Raw genomic sequence first — 7500 nt, 5'->3', positions numbered from 1 at the left:
GCATCCTCTCCGCCACATGACACAATCCACACTATCATTACCAGACCGGGAGGTCCACCCAGAAAACACAATATCCCACCCTTCCGACATCCGCACATTGCTCAGCTAAGCCACGAACACCCACACATGTCCTACACAGTGGTGCACCCAACATCACAATACTGCCTCCTGTCACAGCACACAAACAATGGCAGGAATGAAAGACACAGATCTGCCACAACCATGGAATCGGAGCGCCGCCTGTCATGAGCCAAAAGTGCATCCTGACGTGACAAATCGGATAATACCGCAGGCATCCAATTACGATAATCACTATCAACGAACCTGCCGCCCCCCCCCCCAATACACCTTTCCCTACAACAATGTGTATCTGAACCTACGCTATATCGTACCTTAACCTAACCTATATCGTACCTTAACCTAACCTATATCGTACCTTAACCTAACCTATATCGTACCTTAACCTAACCTATATCGTACCTTAACCTAACCTATATCGTACCTTAACCTAACCTATATCGTACCTTAACCTAACCTATATCGTACCTTAACCTAACCTATATCGTACCTTAACCTAACCTATATCGTACCTTAACCTAACCTATATCGTGCCTTAACCTAACCTATATCGTGCCTTAACCTAACCTATATCGTGCCTTAACCTAACCTATATCGTGCCTTAACCTAACCTATATCGTGCCTTAACCTAACCTATATCGTGCCTTAACCTAACCTATATCGTGCCTTAACCTAACCTATATCGTGCCTTAACCTAACCTAATTTGTGCCTTAACCTAACCTAATTTGTGCCTTAACCTAACCTAATTTGTGCCTTAACCTAACCTAATTTGTGCCTTAACCTAACCTAATTTGTGCCTTAACCTAACCTAATTTGTGCCTTAACCTAACCTAATTTGTGCCTTAACCTAACCTAATTTGTGCCGTAACCTAACCTAATTTGTGCCGTAACGTAACCCATGTTGTGCCGTAACGTAACCCATGTTGTGCCGTAACGTAACCCATGTTGTGCCGTAACGTAACCCATGTTGTGCCGTAACGTAACCCATGTTGTGCCGTAACGTAACCCATGTTGTGCCGTAACGTAACCCATGTTGTGCCGTAACCTAACCCATGTTGTGCCTTAACCTAACCCATGTTGTGCCTTAACCTAACCCATGTTGTGCCTTAACCTAACCCATGTTGTGCCTTAACCTAACCCATGTTGTGCCTTAACCTAACCCATGTTGTGCCTTAACCTAACCCACGTTGTGCCTTAACCTAACCTACGTTGTGCCTTAACCTAACCCATGTTGTGCCTTAACCTAACCCATGTTGTGCCTTAACCTAACCCATGTTGTGCCTTAACCTAACCCATGTTGTGCCTTAACCTAACCCATGTTGTGCCTTAACCTAACCCATGTTGTGCCTTAACCTAACCCATGTTGTGCCTTAACCTAACCCATGGTGTGCCTTAACCTAACCCATGTTGTGCCTTAACCTAACCCACGTTGTGCCTTAACCTAACCCACGTTGTGCCTTAACCTAACCCACGTTGTGCCTTAACCTAACCCACGTTGTGCCTTAACCTAACCCACGTTGTGCCTTAACCTAACCTACGTTGTGCCTTAACCTAACCCATGTTGTGCCTTAACCTAACCCATGTTGTGCCTTAACCTAACCCATGTTGTGCCTTAACCTAACCCATGTTGTGCCTTAACCTAACCCATGTTGTGCCTTAACCTAACCCATGGTGTGCCTTAACCTAACCCATGGTGTGCCTTAACCTAACCCATGTTGTGCCTTAACCTAACCCATGTTGTGCCTTAACCTAACCCATGTTGTGCCTTAACCTAACCCATGTTGTGCCTTAACCTAACCCATGTTGTGCCTTAACCTAACCCATGTTGTGCCTTAACCTAACCCATGTTGTGCCTTAACCTAACCCATGTTGTGCCTTAACCTAACCCATGTTGTGCCTTAACCTAACCCATGTTGTGCCTTAACCTAACCCATGTTGTGCCTTAACCTAACCCATGTTGTGCCTTAACCTAACCCATGTTGTGCCTTAACCTAACCCATGTTGTGCCTTAACCTAACCCATGTTGTGCCTTAACCTAACCCATGTTGTGCCTTAACCTAACCCATGTTGTGCCTTAACCTAACCCATGTTGTGCCTTAACCTAACCCATGTTGTGCCTTAACCTAACCCATGTTGTGCCTTAACCTAACCCATGTTGTGCCTTAACCTAACCCATGTTGTGCCTTAACCTAACCCATGTTGTGCCTTAACCTAACCCATGTTGTGCCTTAACCTAACCCATGTTGTGCCTTAACCTAACCCATGTTGTGCCTTAACCTAACCCATGTTGTGCCTTAACCTAACCCATGTTGTGCCTTAACCTAACCCATGTTGTGCCTTAACCTAACCCATGTTGTGCCTTAACCTAACCCATGTTGTGCCTTAACCTAACCCATGTTGTGCCTTAACCTAACCCATGTTGTGCCTTAACCTAACCCATGTTGTGCCTTAACCTAACCCATGTTGTGCCTTAACCTAACCCATGTTGTGCCTTAACGTAACCCATGTTGTGCCTTAACGTAACCCATGTTGTGCCTTAACGTAACCCATGTTGTGCCTTAACCTAACCTATAATGTGCCTTAACCTAACCTAAAGTGCGCCGTAACCTAAACTATATTGCGCCTTAACCTGACGCACGTTGTCGCTGAACCTGCTCTGTAATTGTTATGCAACCCGTTAAAGTAGTGTAGTGTTGCCTAACCGCAACCCTCGCAATATAGTTCGCTACTCGCACTGCCCGGTCCCCTGTGTATCGCGTCATGTTAAACACCTTGCAGGTGTTGCTGACTTTCCACATGCTCCTGCTATACACTGTAGTGTGGATAGCAGCAGGACGTACATGCCCCCCCCCCTTCCCCCCTGCCTTCGCAAGCTGGTCGGTGAGAAGTTTGCATGTTCAATGCCCTTCGCATGCCGACGTACTCAGCCTACGTTGTGGTACGGCCTGTCACCTGTCCGCCGATGTACGCAAAACCCACAAACTGTACTGCACATTGCTCCGTATGTACTGAATGATACATCGTGGCCCATGTGACCGTATGACGACAGCGCCTAGCAACGGCGGACCATACAGTCCAAATATTGTGCACGCAGCTACGTGTCGTCTCCCTATAAGAGCTGGATTGCAGTGTGGTACGCCATACAGACGTGTGGGAGGAACGGACGCCCTGGATGGCGATCAGCATGAGCAGTCTGTTGATGTAGTGGAGCGTGTATTCGGACGTAGTCGTCTCTTCTCACACACCGTGATAGCATGTTGCACCGCGTTCCACATCTGCGACATGCTGCAGAGGCGGGCTGACAGTCGTTCGCGCAATGGACACCGCATACGTACGGGGTCTACCTTCCACGTGTTCTCTAGGCGTGCACATGTTGTTGCGTCTATGTGGGCAGACGTAGTGTGTTGTGACACCTGACACAGGCATGCAATACTCGTTGCAAATGGCGATGGACGTGTACGTTTGCTGGTGACGTTACGCAAATGAACAACCGGTAACCCGTTGTGGTGCGGTTGTTCTCGCTAGAGGTGAATCAGTGTTGGCGACGATCGGTCGAGCTATTAACCGGTTGTTTCAGGGATACCCACCATGCCCACGAACGTGAAAGGGGACCCACCATGCCCACGAACGTGAAAGGGGGATCTGGGTGTGAGGCGATACGCGGCGGTGGCTGGGTGGGACCGTCCCCGGCCGGTGAGGGGGGGCCGCCCGGCGTGCTGGCAGCGCGGTGCGTGGGCGCACGCGCTACAGCCGGCTGGTGGGGGCGGCCGGTGGCAGGCGCGCCGGCCGACGGACGCGGCAGGCGGCGCAGCTGCGCGCCGGCGCCCCCTGCTCGCGGCGCCTTGCGGCCAAAGTAGGTCCTCGCGGGCCCGGTGCGAAGCGCGGTGGCCATCTGCAGTGTGCTGGTCCGATTGAGGACTTTGTGCGCTGAGGATGCGCCGCCGCCCGGCGCTCGGCGCCGCGACGCCGTCTGCTGCTCGGTCGCCCCAGCGGTTCTCGCAGGTGGTTTGTATCGCAGCTGTGCGGACGTGTTGGCGCGTGCGCTGTGCTGGGAGAGTTCGCTTCGGCACCCAAGTAGGGCTTTTGTCCTTCTGTGGCGCTGGCGTTGGAGCTGCCGGTCACCGTAGGTGGCGCGTGTTGTCTCCCGCCGGCAATGCCACGACAGCACGCTCCCGGGCCTCTGTCGGCAGCGGCAAGCTCAGTTGGGAGCACGGGTGGTCGCACCTAAAGCGTCTACTCGCCTAACTCCGGGCGATTGCGCCTCTCTCGAACCCGACCAAGTACTTAGGACGGCGCTGCGCGCCGCCGGGACCTGAGAGGGTTTCGAGGTGTGTTGTGCAGGGGAGCTCAGCCTCCTCCTGTTTGCAGAATAATTGAGCGGACGCTTGCGTGTTCGCGCGGGCCCCCGGGACACACTCCCGGGCGGCCGGCTGCTCAGCTCTAGTTGACGCAGCTCCCTGGTTGATCCTGCCAGTAGTCATATGCTTGTCTCAAAGATTAAGCCATGCATGTCTCAGTACAAGCCGCATTAAGGTGAAACCGCGAATGGCTCATTAAATCAGTTATGGTTCCTTAGATCGTACCCACGTTACTTGGATAACTGTGGTAATTCTAGAGCTAATACATGCAAACAGAGTCCCGACCAGAGATGGAAGGGACGCTTTTATTAGATCAAAACCAATCGGTCGGCTCGTCCGGTCCGTTTGCCTTGGTGACTCTGAATAACTTAGGGCTGATCGCACGGTCCTCGTACCGGCGACGCATCTTTCAAATGTCTGCCTTATCAACTGTCGATGGTAGGTTCTGCGCCTACCATGGTTGTAACGGGTAACGGGGAATCAGGGTTCGATTCCGGAGAGGGAGCCTGAGAAACGGCTACCACATCCAAGGAAGGCAGCAGGCGCGCAAATTACCCACTCCCGGCACGGGGAGGTAGTGACGAAAAATAACGATACGGGACTCATCCGAGGCCCCGTAATCGGAATGAGTACACTTTAAATCCTTTAACGAGTATCTATTGGAGGGCAAGTCTGGTGCCAGCAGCCGCGGTAATTCCAGCTCCAATAGCGTATATTAAAGTTGTTGCGGTTAAAAAGCTCGTAGTTGGATTTGTGTCCCACGCTGTTGGTTCACCGCCCGTCGGTGTTTAACTGGCATGTATCGTGGGACGTCCTGCCGGTGGGGCGAGCCGAAGGCGTGCGACCGCCTCGTGCGTGCTCGTGCGTCCCGAGGCGGACCCCGTTGAAATCCTACCAGGGTGCTCTTTATTGAGTGTCTCGGTGGGCCGGCACGTTTACTTTGAACAAATTAGAGTGCTTAAAGCAGGCAAGCCCGCCTGAATACTGTGTGCATGGAATAATGGAATAGGACCTCGGTTCTATTTTGTTGGTTTTCGGAACCCGAGGTAATGATTAATAGGGACAGGCGGGGGCATTCGTATTGCGACGTTAGAGGTGAAATTCTTGGATAAAGCATTTGCCAAGTATGTTTTCATTAATCAAGAACGAAAGTTAGAGGTTCGAAGAGCGATCAGATACCGCCCTAGTTCTAACCATAAACGATGCCAGCCAGCGATCCGCCGCAGTTCCTCCGATGACTCGGCGGGCAGCCTCCGGGAAACCAAAGCTTTTGGGTTCCGGGGGAAGTATGGTTGCAAAGCTGAAACTTAAAGGAATTGACGGAAGGGCACCACCAGGAGTGGAGCCTGCGGCTTAATTTGACTCAACACGGGAAACCTCACCAGGCCCGGACACCGGAAGGATTGACAGATTGATAGCTCTTTCTTGATTCGGTGGGTGGTGGTGCATGGCCGTTCTTAGTTGGTGGAGCGATTTGTCTGGTTAATTCCGATAACGAACGAGACTCTAGCCTGCTAACTAGTCGCGTGACATCCTTCGTGCTGTCAGCGATTACTTTTCTTCTTAGAGGGACAGGCGGCTTCTAGCCGCACGAGATTGAGCAATAACAGGTCTGTGATGCCCTTAGATGTTCTGGGCCGCACGCGCGCTACACTGAAGGAATCAGCGTGTCTTCCTAGGCCGAAAGGTCGGGGTAACCCGCTGAACCTCCTTCGTGCTAGGGATTGGGGCTTGCAATTGTTCCCCATGAACGAGGAATTCCCAGTAAGCGCGAGTCATAAGCTCGCGTTGATTACGTCCCTGCCCTTTGTACACACCGCCCGTCGCTACTACCGATTGAATGATTTAGTGAGGTCTTCGGACTGGTACGCGGCATTGACTCTGTCGTTGCCGATGCTACCGGAAAGATGACCAAACTTGATCATTTAGAGGAAGTAAAAGTCGTAACAAGGTTTCCGTAGGTGAACCTGCGGAAGGATCATTACCGACTAGACTGCATGTCTTTCGATGTGCGTGTCGTGTCGCGCAACACGCTACCTGTACGGCTCGCAGTAGCTGTGCGCCGCGTGCGGAACCACGCGTTCGTCTCAAAACTAACGGCAATGTTGTGTGGTACGAGCGCTGAAGCGCTGGAGCGGCTGGCCTGCGGCACCTGGCGCCTGGCGCCGGTTTTGAATGACTTTCGCCCGAGTGCCTGTCCGCTCCGGTGTGGAGCCGTACGACGCCCATCGGCCGTGAGGCCGTTGGACACTGAACGCTGGAACAGGGGCCGCCACACGCCTCAGTCCCGCCTATGCAACTGTCTTGAAAGAGATAGTGGAAACTACGAAAAGATCACCCAGGACGGTGGATCACTCGGCTCGTGGGTCGATGAAGAACGCAGCAAATTGCGCGTCGACATGTGAACTGCAGGACACATGAACATCGACGTTTCGAACGCACATTGCGGTCCATGGATTCCGTTCCCGGGCCACGTCTGGCTGAGGGTCGGCTACGTATACTGAAGCGCGCGGCGTTTGCCCCGCTTCGCAGACCTGGGAGTGTCGTGGCCGCCTGTGGGGCGGCCGCGTCTCCTTAAACGTGCGATGCGCGCCCGTCGCCTGGCGGGTTCGCATACCGGTACTTACTCGGTAGCGTGCACAGCCGGCTGGCGGTGTGGCGTGCGACACCTCGTACAACGACCTCAGAGCAGGCGAGACTACCCGCTGAATTTAAGCATATTACTAAGCGGAGGAAAAGAAACTAACAAGGATTCCCCCAGTAGCGGCGAGCGAACAGGGAAGAGTCCAGCACCGAACCCCGCAGGCTGCCGCCTGTCGTGGCATGTGGTGTTTGGGAGGGTCCACTACCCCGACGCCTCGCGCCGAGCCCAAGTCCAACTTGAATGAGGCCACGGCCCGTAGAGGGTGCCAGGCCCGTAGCGGCCGGTGCGAGCGTCGGCGGGACCTCTCCTTCGAGTCGGGTTGCTTGAGAGTGCAGCTCCAAGTGGGTGGTAAACTCCATCTGAGACTAAATATGACCACGAGACCGATAGCGAACAAGTACCGTGAGGGAAAGTTGAAA

General features: G+C 52.9%; 3 non-coding genes across 3 annotated transcripts in view; all 3 read left to right on the top strand.

Annotated features, from left to right (window-relative positions):
* Positions 1 to 4533: 4533 nt before the first annotated feature.
* On the top strand, positions 4534 to 6421 carry LOC126432074 (small subunit ribosomal RNA). Its single transcript, XR_007577860.1, has one exon. It is a non-coding gene; the product is annotated as a small subunit ribosomal RNA (ribosomal RNA).
* Positions 6422 to 6772: 351 nt separating this feature from the next.
* On the top strand, positions 6773 to 6927 carry LOC126432052 (5.8S ribosomal RNA). The gene has a single exon (XR_007577840.1). It is a non-coding gene; the product is annotated as a 5.8S ribosomal RNA (ribosomal RNA).
* A 188-nt stretch (positions 6928 to 7115) lies between these two features.
* The window catches only part of LOC126432079 (large subunit ribosomal RNA), a 4222-nt gene continuing 3837 nt past the window's right edge, over positions 7116 to 7500 (top strand). Inside the window, exon 1 of the ribosomal RNA XR_007577864.1 lies at positions 7116 to 7500. This exon is cut by the window's right edge and continues 3837 nt beyond it. This is a non-coding gene — a ribosomal RNA (large subunit ribosomal RNA).

Source organism: Schistocerca serialis, unplaced genomic scaffold (assembly GCF_023864345.2).
Source record: "Schistocerca serialis cubense isolate TAMUIC-IGC-003099 unplaced genomic scaffold, iqSchSeri2.2 HiC_scaffold_1121, whole genome shotgun sequence".
Taxonomy (NCBI): domain Eukaryota; kingdom Metazoa; phylum Arthropoda; class Insecta; order Orthoptera; family Acrididae; genus Schistocerca; species Schistocerca serialis.
The sequence above is the reverse complement of the archived record's forward strand: the minus strand, read 5'-3'. Positions and strand labels throughout refer to the sequence as shown.